The sequence below is a fragment of the Delphinapterus leucas genome, chromosome 12 (assembly GCF_059928025.1).
Source record: "Delphinapterus leucas isolate spDelLeu-1000000601 "Yukka" chromosome 12, BTC_Dleu_Yukka2, whole genome shotgun sequence".
Taxonomy (NCBI): Eukaryota; Metazoa; Chordata; class Mammalia; order Artiodactyla; family Monodontidae; genus Delphinapterus; species Delphinapterus leucas.
In genome coordinates, this window is record NC_143140.1 from 70,969,103 (window position 1) to 70,988,725 (window position 19,623).

Below are 19,623 nucleotides of genomic sequence, written 5' to 3' on the forward strand. Positions count from 1 at the left end.
AAGAACAAACAAACAGAGATGAAAAGTACAATAACTGAAATGAAAAATACACTAGAAGGAATCAATAGCAGAATAACTGAGGCAGAAGAACAGATAAGTGACCTGGAAGACAGAATGGTGGAATTCACTGCTGCGGAACAGAATAAAGAAAAAAAAATGAAAAGAAATGAAGACAGCCTAAGAGACCTCTGGGACAACATTAAACGCAACAACATTTGCATTATAGGGGTCCCAGAAGGAAAAGAGAGAGAGAAAGGGCCAGAGAAAATATTTGCAGAGATTATAGTCGAAAACTTCTCTAATATGGGAAAGGAAATAGCCACCCAAGTCCAGGAAGTACAGTGAGTCCCATACAGGATAAACCCAAGGAGAAGCATGCCAAGACACACAGTAATCAAATTGGCACTAATTAAAGACAAAGAAAAATTATTGAAAGCAGCAAGGGAAAAATGACAACATACAAGGGAACTCCCATAATGTTAATAGCTGATTTCTCTGCAGAAACTCTGCAAGCCAGAAGGGAGTGGCATGATATACTTAAAGTGATGAACAGGAAGAACCTACAACCAAGATTACTCAACCCGGCAAGGATCTCATGCAGATTCAATGGAGAAATCCAAAGCTTTACAGACAAGCAAAAGCTAAGAGAATTCAGCACCACCAAAGCAGCTCTACAACAAATGCTAAAGGAACTTCTCTAAGCGCAAAACACAAGAGAAGAAAAGGATCTACAAAAGCAAACCCAAAACAATTAAGAAAATGGTAATAGGAACACACATATGGATAATTACTGTAAACGTAAATGGATTAAATGCTCCAACCAAAAGACTCAGGCTTGCTGAATGGATACAAAAACAAGACCCAGGGCTTCGCTGGTGGTGCAGTGGTTGAGAGTCTGCCTGCCAATGCAGGGGACATGGGTTCATGCCCCAGTCCGGGAGGATCCCACATGCCACGGAGCAGCTGGGCCCGTGGGCCATGGCCACTGGGCCTCCGCGTCCGGGGCCTGTGCTCCACAACGGGAAACGCCACAACAGTGAGAGGCCAGCATACTGCAAAAAAAAAAAAAAAAAAAAAAAAACATATAATATATGCTGTCTACAAGAGACCCACTTCAGACCTAGGGACACATACAGACTGAAAGTGAGAGGATGGAAAAGGATATTACATGCAAATGGAAATCAAACGAAAGCTGGAATAACAATACTCATATCAGATAAAATAGACTTTAAAATAAAGAATGTTACAAGAGACAAGGAAGGACACTACATAATGATCAAGGGATCAATCCAAGAAGAAGATATAACAATTATAAATATATGTGCACCCAACGTAGGAGCACCTCAATACATAAGGCAACTGCTAACAGCTATAAAAGAGGAAATCTACAGTAACACAATAGTCGTGGGGGACTTTAACACCTCACTTACACCATTGGACAGATCATCCAAAATGAAAATAAATAAGGAAACAGAAGCTTTAAGTGACACAATAGACCAGATAGATTCAATTGATATTTATAGGACATTCCATCCAAAACCAGCAGATTACACTTTCTTCTCAAGTGTGCATGGAACATTCTCCAGGATAGATCACATCTTGGGTCACAAATCAAGCCTCAGTAAATTAGGAAAATTGAAATCATATCAAGCATCTTTTCTCACCACAGCACTATGAGATTTGAAATGAATTACAGGGAAAAAAACGTTAAAAACACAAACACATGGAGGCTAAACAATACATTACTAAATAACCAAGAGATCACTGAAGAAATCAAAGAGGAAATCGAAAAATACCTAGAGACAAATGGCAATGAAAACATGACAATCCAAAACCTATGGGATGCAGCAAAAGCAGTTCTAAGAGGGAAGTTTATAGCTATACAAGCCTACCTGAAGAAACAAGAACAATCTCAAATAAACAATCTAACACTACACCTAAAAGCACTAGAGAAAGAAAAACAAACAAAACCCAATGTTAGCAGAAGGAAAGAAATTATAAAGATCAGAGCAGAAATAAATGAAATAGAAACAATGAAAACAATAGCAAACATCAATAAAACTAAAAGCTGCTTCTTTGAGAAGATAAACAAAATTGATAAACCATTAGCCAGACTCATCAAGAAACAGGAGAGGACTCAAATCAATAAAATTAGAAATGAAAATGGAGAAGTTACAACAGACACCACAGAAATGCGAAGCATCCTAAGAGACTACTACAAGCAACTCTATGCCAATAAAATGGAAAACCTGGAAGAAATGGACAAATTCTTAGAAAGGTATAACCTTCCAAGACTGAACCAGGAAGAAATAGAAAATATGACCAGAGCAATCACAAGTAGTGAAATTGAAACTGTGATTAAAAATCTTCCAACAAACAAAAGTCCAGGACGAGATGGCTTCACAGGTGAATTCTATCAAACATTTAGAGAAGAGCTAACACCCATCCTTCTCAAACTCTTCCAAAAAATTGCAGAGGGAGGAGCACTCCCAAACTCATTCTATGAGGCCACCATCACCCTGATACCAAAACCAGACAAAGATACTACAAAAAAAGAAAATTACAGACCAATATTACTCATGAATATAGGTGTAAAAATCCTCGACAAAATACTAGCAAAGAGAATCCAACAACACATTAAAAGGATCATACACCATGATCAAGTGGAATTTATCCCAGGAATGCAAGGATTCTTCAATATACGCAAATCAATCAATGTGATAAACCATATTAACACTGAAGAATAAAAACCATATGATCATCTCAATAGATGCAGAAAGAGCTTTTGACAAAATTCAACACCTATTTATGATAAAAGCTCTCCAGAAAGTGGGCATAGAGGGAACCTACCTCAACAGGATAAAGGCCATATATGACAAACCCACAGCAAACATCATTCTCAATGGTGAAAAAATGAAAACATTTCCTCTAAGATCAGGAACAAGACAAGGATGTCCACTCTCACCACTATTATTCAACATAGTTTTGGAAGTCCTAGCCACAGCAATCAGAGAAGAAAAAGAAATAAAAGGAATACAAATTGGAAAAGAAGAAGTAAAAACTGTCACTGTTTGCGGATGACATGATACTATACATAGAGAATCCTAAAGATGCCACCAGAAAACTCCTAGAGCTAATCAATGAATTTGGTAAAGTTGCAGGATACAAAATTAATGCACAGGAATCTCTTGCATTCCTATACAGTAATGATGCAAAATCTGAAAGAGAAATTAAGGAAACACTCCCGTGTACCATTGCAACAAAAAGAATAAAATACCCAGGAATAAACCTACCTAGGGAGACAAAAGACCTGTATGCAGAAAACTATAAGACACTGATGAAAGAAATTAAAGATGATACCAACAGATGGAGAGATGTACCATGTTCTTGGATTGGAAGAGTCAATATTGTGAAAATGACTATACTACCCAAAGCAATCTACAGATTCAATGCAATCCCTATCAAATTACCAATGGCATTTTTTACAGAGCTAGATCAAAAAATCTTAAAATTTGTATGGAGACACAAAAGACCCCGAATAGCCAAAGCAACCTTGAGGGGAAAAAAACGGAGCTGGAGGAATCAGACTCCCTGACTTCAGACTATACTACAAAGCTACAGTAATCAAGACAATATGGTACTGGCACAACAACAGAAACATAGATCAATGGAACAGGATAGAAAGCCCAGAGATAAACCCACGCACCTGTGGTTAACTAATCTATGACAAAGGAGGCAAGGATATACAATGGAGAAAAGACAGTCTCTTCAATAAGTGGTGCTGGGAAAACTGGACAGCTACATGTAAAAGAATGAAATATGAACACTCCCTAACACCATACACAAAAAATAAACTCAAAATGGATTAGAGACCTAAATGTAAGACCAGACACTATAAAACTCTTAGAGGAAAACATAGGAAGAACACTCTTTGACATAAATCACAGCAAGATCTTTTTTGAGCCACCTCCTAGAGTAATGGAAATAAAAACAAAATTAAACAAATGGGACCTAATGAAACTTAAAAGCTTTTGCACAGCAAAGGAAACCACAAACAAGACAAAAAGACAGCCCTCAGAATGGGAGAAAATATTTGCAAACGAATCAACGGACAAAGGATTAATCTCCAAAATATATAAACAGCTCATGCAGCTCAATATTAAAAAAACATACACCCCAATCCAAAAATGGGCAGAAGACCTAAATAGACATTTCTCCAAAGAAGACACACAGATGGCCAAGAAGCACATGAAAAGCTGCTGAACACCACTAATTATTAGAGAAATGCAAATCAAAACTACAATGAGGTATCACCTCACACCTGTTAGAATGGGCATCATCAGAAAATCTACAAACAACAAATGCTGGAGAGGGTGTGGAGAAAAGCGAACCCTCTTGCACTGTTGGTGGGAATGTAAATTGATACAGCCACTATGGAGAACAGTATGGAGGTTCCTTAAAAAACTAAAAATAGAATTACCATATGATCCAGCAATCCCACTACTGGACATATACCCAGAGAAAACCATTATTCAAAAAGACACATGCACCCCAGTGTTCATTGCAGCACTATTTACAATAGCCAGGTCATGGAAGCAACCTAAATGCCCATCTACTGATGAATGGATAAAGAAGATGTGGTACATATATACAATGGAATATTACTAGCCATAAAAAGGAACGAAGTTGGGTCATTTGTTGAGACATGGATGGATCTAGAGACTGTCATACAGAGTGAAGTAAGTCAGAAAGAGAAAAACAAATATCGTATATCAATGCATATATGTGGAACCTAGAAAAATGGTACAGATGAATCGGTTTGAAGGGCAGAAATTGAGGCACAAATGTAGAGAACAGACGTATGGACACCAAGAGAGGAAAGTGGAGGGGGGTGTGGGTGTGGGTCGATGAATTGGGCGATTGGGATTGACATGTATACACTGATGTGTATAAAATTGATGACTAATAACAACCTGCTGTATAAATAAATAAAATAAAATTTAAAAATTAAAAAAAAAAAAGAATTGCCTAGGTTTCAAACAGAGTGCATCTGGAGTTGTTGCTCCAGTTACAGACTCACCTGTAGTGGTTTCTCCAGTTATACTCGTTTTGTGTCCTCTGCGTGGCGCCAGCCTGTCTCCAGGTGGCGCCAGAGTACAGAAGATGTCTACCAACGTGGGCAGCAAGTTGAATCAAAATGGTACGGGATAACACATATATAGCAAAATACTAATTGTAGAATCTAGGTGATAGGCATATGGGTGTTCACTGTACAATTTTAAACTTTTCTGTATGTTTGAAATTTTTTATAATAAAACACTGGGGAGAAAAAAATTGGGCTTTCCTGACAAAAGGGCTGTGTGTAAAGTGCAGTAACCTACATAGAGATGTAAATTGTGGTTTATTCATCTCTGTATTATTTTTATCATCTTTAAAATTTTCATTTTATATATTCAGTACTTTGGCTCTTTAATGGAATTTTAAGAGTAAGGAATTGTGAATTGTGATGTTTTCCTGACAATAACTTCTTTCAGTACTGGCTATTCACATACATATGTCTTACAGTCCAAGCTAAAATACAGACTCCTTGAGGGCAGGTTCCATTCCTCTTTGTATGTTTCCCCAGCTCCTAGCTAAATATACTAAGTGCCCAGGAAACCCCTGATTAATTTTTTATTTATTTATTTAATTTTATTTATTTATTTATTTGCTGCGTTGGGTCTTCGTTGCTGCGCGTGGGCTTTCTCTAGTTGCGGTGAGCGGGGGCTACTCATCGTTGCAGTGCGCGGGTTTCTCATTGCGGTGGCTTCTCTTGTTGCGGAGCACGGGCTCTAGGCTTGTGGGCTTCAGTAGTTGCGGCTCGCAGGCACTAGAGTGCAGGCTCAGTAGTTGTGGCACATGGGCTTAGTTGCTCCGCGTCATGTGGGATCTTCCTGGACTAGGGCTCGAACCCATGTCCCCTGCATTTGCAGGCAGATTCTCAACCACTGTGCCACCAGGGAAGCCCCCTGATTAACTTTAAATGATGCAGAGAAGTAGCACAGTTTAAAACTGAAAAGCCAGGGGCTTAGTGATTATTGAGACTTTAGCACAGTGAAATACAGAGGAGAGGTTCCTTAATGAATTTGAAATGTGTAGGTGGAATTGTCTAATTAAAAATGCCCTTGACATCTTGGTGGTCCTTGTATTTCATTTTACAATGCCATTGTATAGCAATAATGTCTCTTCCGCACTTCTAGGAGCCCACTTTCTAATTGCTAGGAAAAATCCAGAAACATGTAGATGTACATCGCACATGTTATACCTCGACAGTGCCTAGTGATGAGCAGATCCTCAATATTTAGTATATGAATGAATGAAAGGATGAATGATGAACAGCTAGAGAAAGTCTTCAGTGGTAGTTTGAACTAGGGAGTTAAGTTCTTAAACAAGTTGCCAAGCACCTTCCCTTATGAATTGTTATATATATACTAATCTAATTTTTGTATTTCTGAATTCTTATGTTACCAAATGTGGCTCTGTCTATTACATTACATTCTATTACATTTACCCCAAAGTTACACACTCTCTACGCTCATGTGGTTCATATTTTCTCAAAGGTCATATAATTAATGAGACTTTGGAAGAATTCAGGCCTACTACTTAAAGAATAATTTTTACTATATATTGGAGTGTATCATAAAATTTTCACTGTTTAACAAATTATGCAAACATATAAATTACACTGTATGTGGAACTGTATTTAAACATATTGTATCTGACCAAGTGCATTTAGAAAAATCTATGACATATTCCTGTATGTTGAGCATGTTCTCTTAACTCATGAAATCCCTGGAGGATTATTGGCTACTGGCCAGCTAGGGCGTGAAGTTAATCAAATAAAAACCTATGAATCAGACCCACATTAGCTAAGTTTTTCTTTCTCTAGCAACTTCAGATTTACGCTGTGTTCAGCAAATATGGATCCAGTTGCCTTGAAATGCTAAATATCCTCTGGGATGGGACCCTAAGAAGCACTGGTGACCATGGTCACACAGGTTCAAAAATGAAAGAAAATTAGCCCAGAAATTTGGGGTGGGGTGGGAACACAGTAATGGAATGCCTTATACATGAAATTCCATCGGGTGGGACCCTTGGGAAGGCATCGATTGCTCCTGGAGAGAAATGCATCGTAATGAGAGGAATGAAGAGGCTGTTCAGAGTCATTTTGTCTTCAAATATAACAACAGTACTCTTATTTGCACTAGTTTCAGCAAATGCCTGAATAATGGAGTCAAATTCAGGTAGAATCATATAAAAGGATCTAGAGAATATATTCTCTAACGAACCTTTGTGTAATTTGATATTTTAATATTACAGTCTTTTATTACTGCTACATAAAAATATATACATATAAATATAGAGATCCATAGTCTTGCTTTTGAAAACATATCCTGTTACTAAGTCCTGCTCAAAACAAAGACAGCCTCACAGGATTTTTCAAAAGACATATCTCCCACAAATCGCCTTGCTCCTCCCCAAGCAACGATTGCCACAAACCAAAAAAACAATAAACAGTCTTGAAAATGATGGGGAAAGACCGACACCCATTGGTGGAGCAGATTTCATTTCTTACTTTGTAGCGATGGGTGAGATCATTGTGTACATCGTGGGTATTTCCTCTAGAAGAGCCGTCCCCAACCTTTTTGACACCAGGGACCGGTTTCACGGAGGACAGTTTTTCCACGGACCCAGGATGGGGTGGGGGTGGAGCGGGGGGATGGCTTTGGGATGATTCAAGCGCTTTACATTTATTGTGCACTTTATTTCTATTATTACCACATCAGCCCCCCCACAGATCATCAGGCATTAGACCCCGGGGGTTGGGGACCCCTGCTCTAGAAAATATGGTTTTTATTTAAGGCTCAGGGCCACTGAAAGCCTGATTAGTCACCAAAAAAGTACATTCTTCACCTGAAAGATTTTTTCAATTGATCCTTAGAATTCAAGTGTAAATACAGAAGTTCCCAGAGAACATGAGAAACTGCAGTTTTCTTCCTTCTCTAGACACTTGTGCTGTTTTTTTGACACACACCCCAGCTCCCACTGCAGCCTTGTTCTCAACCTTGCCCTTTTCTCAGTAGGTACAGACAGTGGATCTCCAACTGGAAGGTGTCCAGCCATTTTCAGGGTACCTGTTATAGAGGTAGAAGACTGACCCTGCCCTAGACCTATAGAGAGGGAAGTTCTGGGAGTGGGGCTGGAATCTTCATTTTAAATAAGCCACAGGCTCACCTCTGACCTGTGAATATACTAGCTAGAGCCCCGTTTTTCCTTGTACTCTCCATTCCTCTGTCAACTCCCCTTGACACAGGAAGGAGTGATTTACAGGGGCACTGCTCAAATTTTATAGCAAATTGACTCACCTGGGAATCTTGTTCAAAATACAGATTTTTGTTCAGTTGGTCTACTTTGCATTTCAAATGAGTTCCCAACTGATACTGATGCTGCTGGTCTAAGGACCACATTTTGAGTAGCAAGGATTTAAGGCAGGAAATCTGTGACCTTTACAGAATGCTCCTCCCCTCCCCCCTTCATTCCCACTGGGGAAAATGCCCCTACTTGGGCCTCTTTAAATTGTGGGTTTGCTTCTTCAGCAATAAACCCTGAAGGCTGAACAGGCATTTACAGTACACTAATCTAATCAAATAAAATCCACAGCAAAATTAGCAATCATTTCACAATGTACCGTCAATAATGTCCTGCATGGTAACTAGGCATAACTTCCAACAGGCCACATAATTGCCATAATTAATATTGCCTTTACACAAATGTCATCTTTAGAATTTCTCTTCTCATTTGATCACGTTCCTACCAATACATAATCATGTTCTCACTCACCAAGTGATGTGAATAAAGCTTAAACTGTAGTATAGATGATTTTACGATGCCATTTTGTGTTGACGTGGAAAATGGTTTAGGAAAATAGAAAGGCTTTTGAAAGGTAAATCTTTAAAGAAAAGAAAGTAGAGTCAAAAAAAGTTTAAAATCAAGACTTCCCAGATTTATAATCTTTTTTTTTTTTTTGGCTGCGTTGGGTCTTCATTGCTGCATGCAGGTTTTCTCTAGCTGTGGCGAGTGGGGGCTACTCTTCATTGAGGTGCACAGGTTCTAGGTGCACAGGCTTCAGTAGTTGTGGCACGCGGACTCAGTAGTTGTGGCTCACGGGCTTTAGAGCACAGGCTAAGTAATTGTGGCACACGGGCTTAGTTGCTCCACAGCATGTGGAATCTTCCTGGACCAGGGATCAAACCCATGTGCCCTGCATTGACAGGTGGATTCTTAACCACTACGCCACGAGGAAAGTCCCAGATTTATAATCTTGTCTAGGCTGACTTTCTCTTCACGAGCCCATTGAACAACAAAGCTACATCCATGATAAATGGCTACTTTGAACATCTTCAGAAAGACGGGGAGTAAACAGATTTTGACACCTGCTGCTGACAGAGAGTAGGGAAGAGGGCAAGGGTTGGTAAAAAAAAAAAAAAAAGTATTAATGGTGAAACACCCATATGAAAAGAAATTTTGTTCAAATATAATTTATATTTTACATGGATGTTTAAGGTTGGGAGGTGAGAAAGGAGAAAAGTGGTCTCAGAAACAAAGCTTCTAGGTTCTGCCTAGACCTACAGTGGATCAAGGGATGAAAGGATTCAGACACATCACTGCTGGGGAAGGAGACGTTTAGGTAACCAAAAAAAGAAATAAAATAGTAATCTTTATTTTATTTGTACTATTTTCTTCTCACGATTCTATTTCAGCTACTCTAGCCAGCAGATTAGAGCAAGAAGAAATGAATGATTTATCCATTTAAGGGTAGGAGAATATGCCACTTTAGCATATTGATTATTTTGAGCTAAAGGCAATTAAGAAGAAGTAGGTACAGGGAAGCTCTCTGCCCTCCCCCATTTGCCTAAAAGCAGGACATAAGTCTGTGTCCCCGATTGCCCCCAGCCCCTCTTTACCAGGAAGGACAAGTTAATCACCAGAGACAACCCTAGACCCTTATCAGCTCAGACACAATACCTCAGGACCTACGTAACAAACTTTAACACTTACCTTCCATTAGTTCCCCCATATGCTTACCTTCCCAAAATTTGCTGCTCTAGAAGCTCAAAGTCCTTTTCCTTTGTCTTGAACCTTCTCTACAAATTTATTCTTCTTTTGTTTAGATGCTATATAAGCCCCAGGTTCTAAACACCCCTTTGAATTACTCATCTCTGAGTGCCCCATGTGGATGCACACTGCACAGGTTCATAAACTCGGATTCGTGGATTTGTTTTTCCCTCGTTAATCTGTCTTTTGTTGTCTGATTTGCAAGGCCCCAGCTGGAGAACCTAACATGGGTAGATTTTTTTTCTCCCCTATATAACTGACTATAGAGAAATTAGGCCCATGATATTTAACCAATGTAAGATATACTCTTAGATTCAACGAAGACCATCACACTATAAAATGACATGCTAAAATACACCAAGAGATAATAGCTCTAACGATGTTTACATTGTGTATGGAGAACAGAAAGTTTGGAGAAAAGAAAATAGGAACGAAAGCCCAGAAACAATAGAGAAATACAATCATAAATTACTGGTCTTTTGATGGCAGGTGAACAGAATAGAAAGGCCATGTTTGCCCTTCCTGCAGCAGGCTGACTTATTCGGATGGTTCTCGGACCTCTTTCTGGGTGCAGATGAGAGGGATATGATGACATTTATAAGGCACTAGAAACCATTCATTAGAGTTAAGACCTCATACTAGAAATTTCCCTCACTTCTATAATTTAGTCAGTGTCTAGATCTATTCCATTTATTGTCACAGAAAACATTCTTTAGAAGTCTCTACTTAATTTTTTTTCCTGAACAGTATATTTTAATTCTTAAATTTATAATTTTCCATTCTCCCTAATCACAAGAAAGTTTTCAGATAAGAAAAACATATTAAGAGGAATTTCTTCTTAAGTTATTCAGGGTGGCATTTGAGCAATAACGTTTTGAGAGAAATCAAGTTAGAGCATTTGAAAGTCTTCCTCGCAGCCCATCTCCCCAGAGAGCCCCAAGGTGTGTACGCTTAGCAGGACTGTTCAGCTGCCCCGGTCCCAGGAAGAAATCCTGATAGGACTCCCACCTCGGTCGTGGTTGAGAGCAGCCCTCCAGCATCTTTATGCTTCCTTGGGCCAAGACCAATGATGCCTACTAGCTCTGAGTTTCTCTACAGCCCCTGCACCACTTTTTGAAGCAAGTGGCTCCCAGCTGTGCAAGGGTCCTCTCTGTCACTGGGATCTCCAGGTACCCATGACACCTTGCAAGTTTGCTGAATCAGTGTCTTTCCAGCCAGACGTGTACATCACAGAGTGGCGGTAGTTTCATTCGAGTTAACGCTGCAAAAGATGACTAAGGGGTCCTATGGGAGAGGAATGGATTGAGTATTTTGTGGTGTGTCTTTATGATGCAGGAAAGTCAGTCTGTGTTACGTTAATACTTCTACTGGGATAGGATGGTAGTGTGCGTAGAAGCACAGATCCTGGAGATGGACCACTGGGGTTTAAATCCAGTTCAGCCATTTACTTACTGCATAATATCAGGAAAGCTACAAACCTCTCCCTATGTCTAGTGTCCTATCTATATCTGAGGTACGTACATACCATACATACTATATATATACATATATAAAATTTTAAAAGTCAGTGTGTGGGATAGGGAGGGTGGTAGGGAGAGGCAAGAGGGAGGAGATAAGGGGATATATGTATCCTGCTGTATGGCTGATTCACTTTGTTATAAAGCAGAAACTAACACACCATTGTAAAGCAATTAAAGTCCAATAAAGATGTTAAAAAATAAAAAAATTTTTAAGAAGTCATTGTGATGAGTGGCAGCTATAGTGAGACTACCCTAGGATTGGGTGGGGCTCACTCTACTCAGATGAGATTCAGCCAGGGTAGTCAGATCTAGCAAATCACACAGCAATTATGCCTCCAAAAGAGGACTTAACAACCTCGGGAGGCGGTAATTAAAGTTCCTGATAGCACAACATTATTCAGAGGTTCCCCACCTCCTTTAAGGAATCAGCATGCCTCTGTGGACCCAGCCCTAGAGGTAGCCTGAAAGAGATTTGGCTAGATTTAAAAGAAAGCAAGCAGTATGCAAAGAAACTCAGTAACAACTAAAACTGAAACCACGATTCTCCTCTCTCTTCTGTACTTCACTCGGGTCCCCCCGGAGGCAAGCCAAGCTGCACCATGTGAGGAGTCTAACCAAAGGAAAGACTAGGGCCAAAGGAGGGCCCCAAGATACCATTTGGTAGGAAGCTACAGGCCACAGGAAGAGCTTGCTTTTGACCGGTCGGTCTTAAGCGTGGCTGCGCATTGGAAACACCTGGGAAGTTTTTTTTTAAATGCCAACGTGGTGCTGGTGAACCAGCTCTTAAGGGGAGGACGAGGAGGGCAGATCTGTGATTTGTAGTATTTGCCAATTGCTATGGTAGAAATACCACATGGTGGCCGATTTTAAGCCACCGAGCTGATGTCCCTGAACAGAGCTGGGGAGAGAGAAGCACAGGCAGGATGAGCCAGCCCCAGCGCTCCAGTGAGGTGACAGGGCCTCACTGGAGATTCTGTTTTTCAGTGGTCAGGGGTGAAGCCTGGGCAGGAGGGACGTTGCAAATCAACCTCAGGTGATTGTGATGTGCGGCCATGTTTGAGCACCAGCGACCCCCATCCAGGTAGCTACCTCTCAGGCACTCCTGCCCTCGCAGTTCCATCGTCTGCTCTACGACTGTCAGGTCAGTACATTCCTTTTAGAATGATGTTGCCATTTTTGGATAGTGTGTTTTGGGGAAGCTTTCCCTTCTGCTCTCCCATTCCAAGTTCCTCCCTGGCGGGTGTCGGGGGTGGGCATTGTCTCTAAAAGTAGTTCATTTATTCAAAAACATGTACTAAGTAATGTGTTCAAGGCACATGCTTGGTCCTCAAGAAACAAGGTTGAAAAACACGCTTAACTTCAAGAGGCTTAGAGTCTGGAGGGGGAGGGAAAGGAGTCAGACAGCGGCATCAAGGAGGAGCGCAGAGAAGGGGGATGGGTGCAGACGCTGATTATGGGCTAATCCAGCAAGCTTTCCCAAACCCCTTGCCGCACCAGTATAGTGACCAGAAAACTAGACACTCTTTTCCCCGGCCTCCCTGAAGCTATGAGTGGTAATGAGACAGTTCTACCCGTGAGAGATATAAGCCAAAATCAACTGGGAGCTTCCAAAAAGGCTTTTGCTTTTTCTGTTAAAAAAAAAAAATTTTATATATGTATATATATATGTGTGTGTGTATGTATATGACTGGTACAGCCTGTCTTATTTCTATCTGGAGCCCAAGGCAGCTGCCAGAAGCTGCTACAATCATTTTGTAACCATGAAGTAAAAGCCAAGAGAATCATAGATAGACTAGCTCTAACCTCTACTGTTAAACAAATAACAGAAGCTTCCTTTATCTGTATACATGCTCGTAAGTCAGGTTTTCTCTGACTAGCAGCTGACTGCAGTCTGAACTGCAAATTTGTACAGGTTCACACCCGCTCTGGAAGATGGGGATGCTTCCTAGAATCCGTAACAATGGAGCTCAGTCTTAGAGGATGGGACAGCTTATTAACACAGGAAGAATGAGGAGAAAGGGGTCCTAAGCAGAGCCGTGTGAGCTGATACCTGCAGGCACACAAGAGCCTGTGGCACATTTCGGCAAACCACAAGTAGCAGAGGATGACAGGACGGCAAGGGCACATCTGAGGACTTGGAGGAGGTGAAGCTGGAGAGGCAAGAAAATGCCAGACCATGCGGCATCTCTCATGGTAACTGCTGGAATTAAAAACTTATCCTAAAGACAAAGGTTGACTTTTGAAGAATATTAGGCTGAGAAGGTACATGATCAAATTTGTGTTTTTATAAGATAATACTGCCCTTCAATGCAGGATATTACTTCTAGGAATTTTTTATTCAACTCCTTAATTTATAACGGGGAAAAATCAGAAAAAATCTAAACGTCACCAATAGGACATGGTAGAATAAATTATACCACCCTATGACAGTATCTTTGCAACCATATTTTTAGGGAATGTATTAGTTACTAGTGACATTATAACTAAAGGAAAATGCACAATATATAACTATGTGCCATGAAAATCTCAATTTTTCAGGAAAAAACATGGAGAAAAAGACTAGAAAAAGAAATAAAATAGTAATTACAGTTCTTGCCAGGTAGTAAAAATATCACAGACTTTTATTTTCTTCTTTTATAATTTTTCCAAATTTTCTAAATAAACATTTTTATAATCGGGGGGAAATACATTACCTAGAACATAAAAATGTCAGCTGGAGGAACCAGACTAGAAGCAGAAAAATCAGTTTGTTGGTATTTACAGTTCATTCAGTTTCTGAGTCTTTGTACATAGCAAGCCAGAGGTGGAAAACAGTATCCTTAGAAATTCTCTGGACCTTGATTCCCTCCCAATCGCCTCCTATGGTCCCCTTCAAGATTTCTTGAATCTCCAGAACCTCTTCCTGTCGTCTGCACTCTCAATACTCCTCAGTGATTTTGGACTTTGCTATCTTCTGGAGTTCCAGTTTTTCCACAATACTGGATGAGCCTCCATTCTCTTTGGGGATAAGAATTCTTATAGTTTTTTAATATCCCAGGAAGAACAATGTGATCACACGTCTGTGTGGATGCCTTAGAGTTTTTGCTCTGACCACGGCTTTTGCCAAATGCAACCCAGGACAGCCACGGTTCATACCATGAGACTCTTAACCTACCAATGGATGGTAGTAATTGGACTATGGTGGACTAGCTTGGGCACCTACTCAAGGGCAGTTCATCAGTGGGCTGGCATTTTGAAACTAAGCCAATCAGGCTCTTCCCTTGGGGACTTGAATTGGGAAGGACAGAGAGTAGCAGGCAGTTGGCAGCAGGAGCTAAAGTTGATGGGACACATAGAGGAAGCCGGGAGGGAAGGCTGCAGTCATGTTAAGTCATGGCCAACCAGTCACGAGACAGCAGAAACTATGAGCTGGCAGAGTCAATGACGTAGGGAAAGGTATGCAGAGTAGAGGGGAAAGGTGAGCTGCAGTGAGAGGGGAACAGAGCTAAACCCTCAGAAAATAGCGTGGAAGAGAGTCAGAGTGAAGGTTCAGACACTCCAGCTGTTGAGGCTCTTAAACGTTGCTGCCTTACCAGATGCTGGCTGATCTGGTGTTTCTTATTTTTTTACTTTGGTTCATCTCCCTAGGTTCCATGTGTTTCCTTATAATAATAAACCCACCCTACTGCCCCATCTTCCTTTATACTTAGACTTATGTTATGGAAGTCTCCATTTCTTAAAATCAGAAGGGCTAAATTTGAATTGCGATTGATCCATTTACTTATTTATTGAATTGTGTATCCACTTGTTAAATCTTTCATATATTCGACACAATATTTTAAAATTGTGCCAGTATTCTATGCGCTAGGGACAAGAAGATATGTGATTCGATACTTGTCCTTAATGCTTATTCTGTATATGGCCCTCATGGTGGTGATAGATCATAAATTTGAAAGGTATAGAGCATAGATGGATATGATTGAATATAGGGTATGGATGAAGGAAAGTATAAGGAAAAGGCAGAAGAGATATTTTAAATTATGTTTCAGGTCTCTGCCTCCGTCATTGAGAGAATGACAGTGCTGTTCTCCAAAATAAGGAATTCTAGAATAATGAACATTGAGTTTAAGGACATCCAGGTCTGGCTATCTAATATGCAGCAGTGGAAAGAGATCACAACTTAAGCATAGAGTTGGATCTATGGCTTTTACAATGAAAAGAAGGCTGAGAACAGAACTCTGGACAATACTTAAGGGGAGGCAGAGAATGAGGTTTCCAGGAAGGGGGCCACATATGAGTGATCCATTAGTAGGAGAAGCAGGAGATGAATATGTCACGGATGCTAAAGAGTGGTAGATCATTTCAAGCAGGAGGACATAATCAACAGTGCAAATGCCACAGACACGTTGAGAAAGATACGGACTGAAAGGTGCCCATTATGTTCGTAATATAGAAGTTCCTGGTGACCTAGATGAGAGGGCTTAGTGAGAAAGCCGCTAAGAGACTAATGAGCTGAGGGTCAAACAGTAAGCATGAATTATGCGTTCGGTTAGCTAGACTCTAACAGGGAAGAGAGAGGCAGAGGAACACCCCAAGAAGAAGATGCGAGGGGATGTAGAGTCAGGAATTAATGGAGCCCATTATGGAGCCCACCCATTGGTCTTTACCCTTTTTAACATAAGGTGGGAAAGTTTAACTCTCTTGGGTTCCAGCTGAGTATCCACACAGATCTGCTCCTCTGTGTTCTGGGCGCCTCCCAATTCTCCCAAGTCCATTGAGAACGACCGCATGAGGCTGGATGCAGCCTCTTCTGCCCAGGCTCCTCTTCCTTCAAGACTAGAAGAGAACCACCCCCTCTTTCAACTTATACCCTACCTCTTAGGTCTTCCCAGCTGTTCCACATCTGACTATAGCGGTGTATATGCCATTCTCTTCTAAAGGACTGGAGAAATGAAGTGGGGATTATATAGCATAGGAGGAAACTGAAAGCTGTGCTCAAAAATGTGGTTTAGGAAGAAGGAAAGCAGGTGTGGCCAGGATTGGGTGTGGGCCTTCCAAGTCAGATCCCCTCTGGGGTTCCCCACGTCTCTTGGCACCTATTCACACGTCTCCCAAAACAAACATTAACTCTCAAAGGATAGACTTACAAAGGGGAATAAAATACATTGTTAACTCTTTCATAAGTTTCCAGAATCCTCTCTGCTTGGATTCAATAAGACACAGTGTTATAATCCCTTAGTTACACTAGAGAAATTTTGAGATGAGATACTTAAAAAGAACTCAGACTTGGGTGGGATTCTCCTTAGCTTCTATATAGGGGAAGGGAAGGGAATGCTTAATGCCAAGCTTGGCTCCCCTGCTAGGAGGGACAGGAATGGATGATAAATGGAGTCTAGTTCCTGAGTAAGGAGAAGGGGTGGGACTCTGGGAGCATAGGAGGGCATAGTTCACCTTCTGGAAGAGAAAGTTGAAAGGATTGGGGGCAGGTGCAGATACATTTGTAGATGTGGAACAGGACAAGACAGAGTTCTCATTCATGGTTCTGTTTTCATAGTAAATTATAAGCAAAATCTGCTGGCACTAAGAGTTGAGGAGATGGGAACTACTGCTACTACTAATAGCAAATCCGTATATTGGGAACTGAAGCGGGGCCAGCTCCTTTATATTCACTTTCTTATTGAGCCCCCATCACAGCCTTCTGGAGTATGATTAACCCTTAAATATAAGTTTGCTAATAGAGGGCTTGTTTTGTGTCTTAGCTATTTCCCAGCATTGCTGAAAACTTGGGAAATGCAATATTCCACTGAATACCAATGAAAGTTACATGAAAAGGTGTACAAATAGACGTGCTATTCTACATCTGAAGTAATCTATCGATAGGCAAATTTTGCTTCCCTGGTCATTTCCTAGCATTCCATAGAGACCCTGGCTTCTAGGATTACAATTATATTAATGTCCAAGAAGCCTTCATAAAAATGAATTTTAAGTTGTAAGGATCTTTATAATTTAATCTTCTGGTTCCTGATCATGAGACCAGCTGGGGAGGAACTTGTCAAAGGCCTTCAGGAGTACTAAATTATTGAAATTTATCAGATATCAGGTGTTAGAGAAAGGGAAAAATGTAAAGTCACACCTTTTAGTGTCCTGTCTTTAGACAACCACGTCAAAAGACTAGGAATTCTGTTCAACTGAACAGCAACATATGAGCATTAGGCTTATCTTCAGGGCTTTCTATCAAGATGACTCAAATGAACTCAATGGCCATAAGGAGTTTACAATCAGTCAGAGGAAGAAAAACACCACACAGATAATGGTTTCATAGACTTTATGGCGGATGCAGCCTCGGGATAGGCCTAAAATAATGAGTAGGATTTCACAAGGTAAAGATAAGAAGGAAAGAACATCAGACCAAGTGACCAACAAGATACAGATGTCAAAGATTCAGGGTATCTGAGGAAAGACTTGGTAGCCCAGTTTGTATAGAGCAGTGGTTTTTGGAATGTGGTTCCTGGACCATCAACTTCAGCATCACTTGGGAACTTGTTAGAAAGACAGATTCTCAGGTCTCAATATAGAGTCACCATATGACCCGGCAATTCCTCACCTAGATCTATATTCCAAGATCATTGAAAACACAAAAATGTATACAGGAATGTTTATAGCAGCATTATTCATAATAGGCAAAAAGTGGAAACAACCTAAATTTCTATCAGTTGACTAATGGATAAATAAAATGTGCTATATCCATACAGTGAAATGTTATTCGGCCATAAAAAGAACTGAAATACTGGTCCATGTTACAACATGGATGAACCTTGAAAACACTGTGTTAAGTGAAAGAAGCCAGTCACAAAGGACCACATATTATATGATTCCATTTATATGAAATGTCCAGAATAGGCAAATTTACAGAGACAGAAGGTAGGTTGGTGGTTTCCAGAGACTGGGGAGAAGGGGGGAATAATGAGTGGCTGCTAATGGGTTTCTTTTAGGGTAATGAAAATTTTCTAGAATTAGTGTTAAAGGTTGCACAACCTTGTGAATATACTAAAAACCACTGAATTGTGTACTTTTAAAGGGTGACTATTATAATATGTGCATTATATCTCAAAGAAAAAAAGAAAAAACATGATCAGGTCTCACTCCAGTCCTGTTGAATCATAAACCCTGGGATGGGACTCGGCACCCTGTGTTCTATCCGATGCACGTGAGCGTGATTCTGATGCACACTCACGTTTGAGAACCACCTGGCTAGACCAGGGCAGCTCAGTCTGAGCTGGATATTATTCTCACCTGTGGAAATTAAAAAGGTATCCATTTCCTACACCCCAGGCTTAGAGATTCTGATTAACTGGCCAGGGAATCAGTGTTTTTTGAAAGCTACTCATGTGACTCTCCTGTGCATCACAGTTGAGAACCCCTGACCTGGGACCTAACTACTGCTAGGCTTAGGTGGATTAATGAGTGGTGGTGCAGGTGATACTACAGAGAGGGGCTGGGGCCTCCCTGTAGATGGCCTTGAAAAACAACCTTGAGGGAAGCCGATTTTTAGATCTTCATGGGAAGGTTATCCTGGCAAAAGTGGGGGAGGAAGATTGGTATGTGTAGGCACTGAGGGTCATGAAGTCAGTTAGAAAACTTGGAAAGGCAAGAGGAATCAAGGGTCGAGTGCAGAACTGGGCTAGTAGGATTAAAGGAAGGAGTAAGTGAGAAAAACAAGATGACAGATAGACAGAATGTGAAATCTAATGAGATAGAGGGTGGGGAAGGAGGGGCAGGAGGTGAAGTCACCCTCAGAGCTTTAAGTGTGGGTGACTGGATAAAGGTAATGTGTTAAAATACGTAAGGAAATCAGATGCTTCTGCTGGTGACCTTGATGTGGAGGAATGAAAAGTAGAGGACTGGGGGAAAGGTCAGAGGGCAAAGTTATAGATAAAGATAAGGAGCAGATAGTCCATGATGCCCCTAC

At 40.6% G+C, this 19,623-nt stretch overlaps 1 long non-coding RNA gene across 5 annotated transcripts in view; it reads right to left on the reverse strand.

The window, feature by feature from the left end:
* Nucleotides 1-16,760, reverse strand: part of LOC149747896 (uncharacterized) — a 91,903-nt gene extending 75,143 nt beyond the window's left edge. For 4 of the 5 annotated variants that reach the window (XR_016395224.1, XR_016395222.1, XR_016395223.1 and 1 more), the window contains exons 1-2: nt 16,530-16,760; nt 851-1,052 (exon numbers count right to left, since the gene is read on the reverse strand). This is a non-coding gene — a long non-coding RNA (uncharacterized LOC149747896). The remainder of the gene's footprint in view (nt 1-850; nt 1,053-16,529) is intronic. The other variant, XR_016395225.1, reaches the window with a different exon arrangement.
* Nucleotides 16,761-19,623: the final 2,863 nt, after the last annotated feature.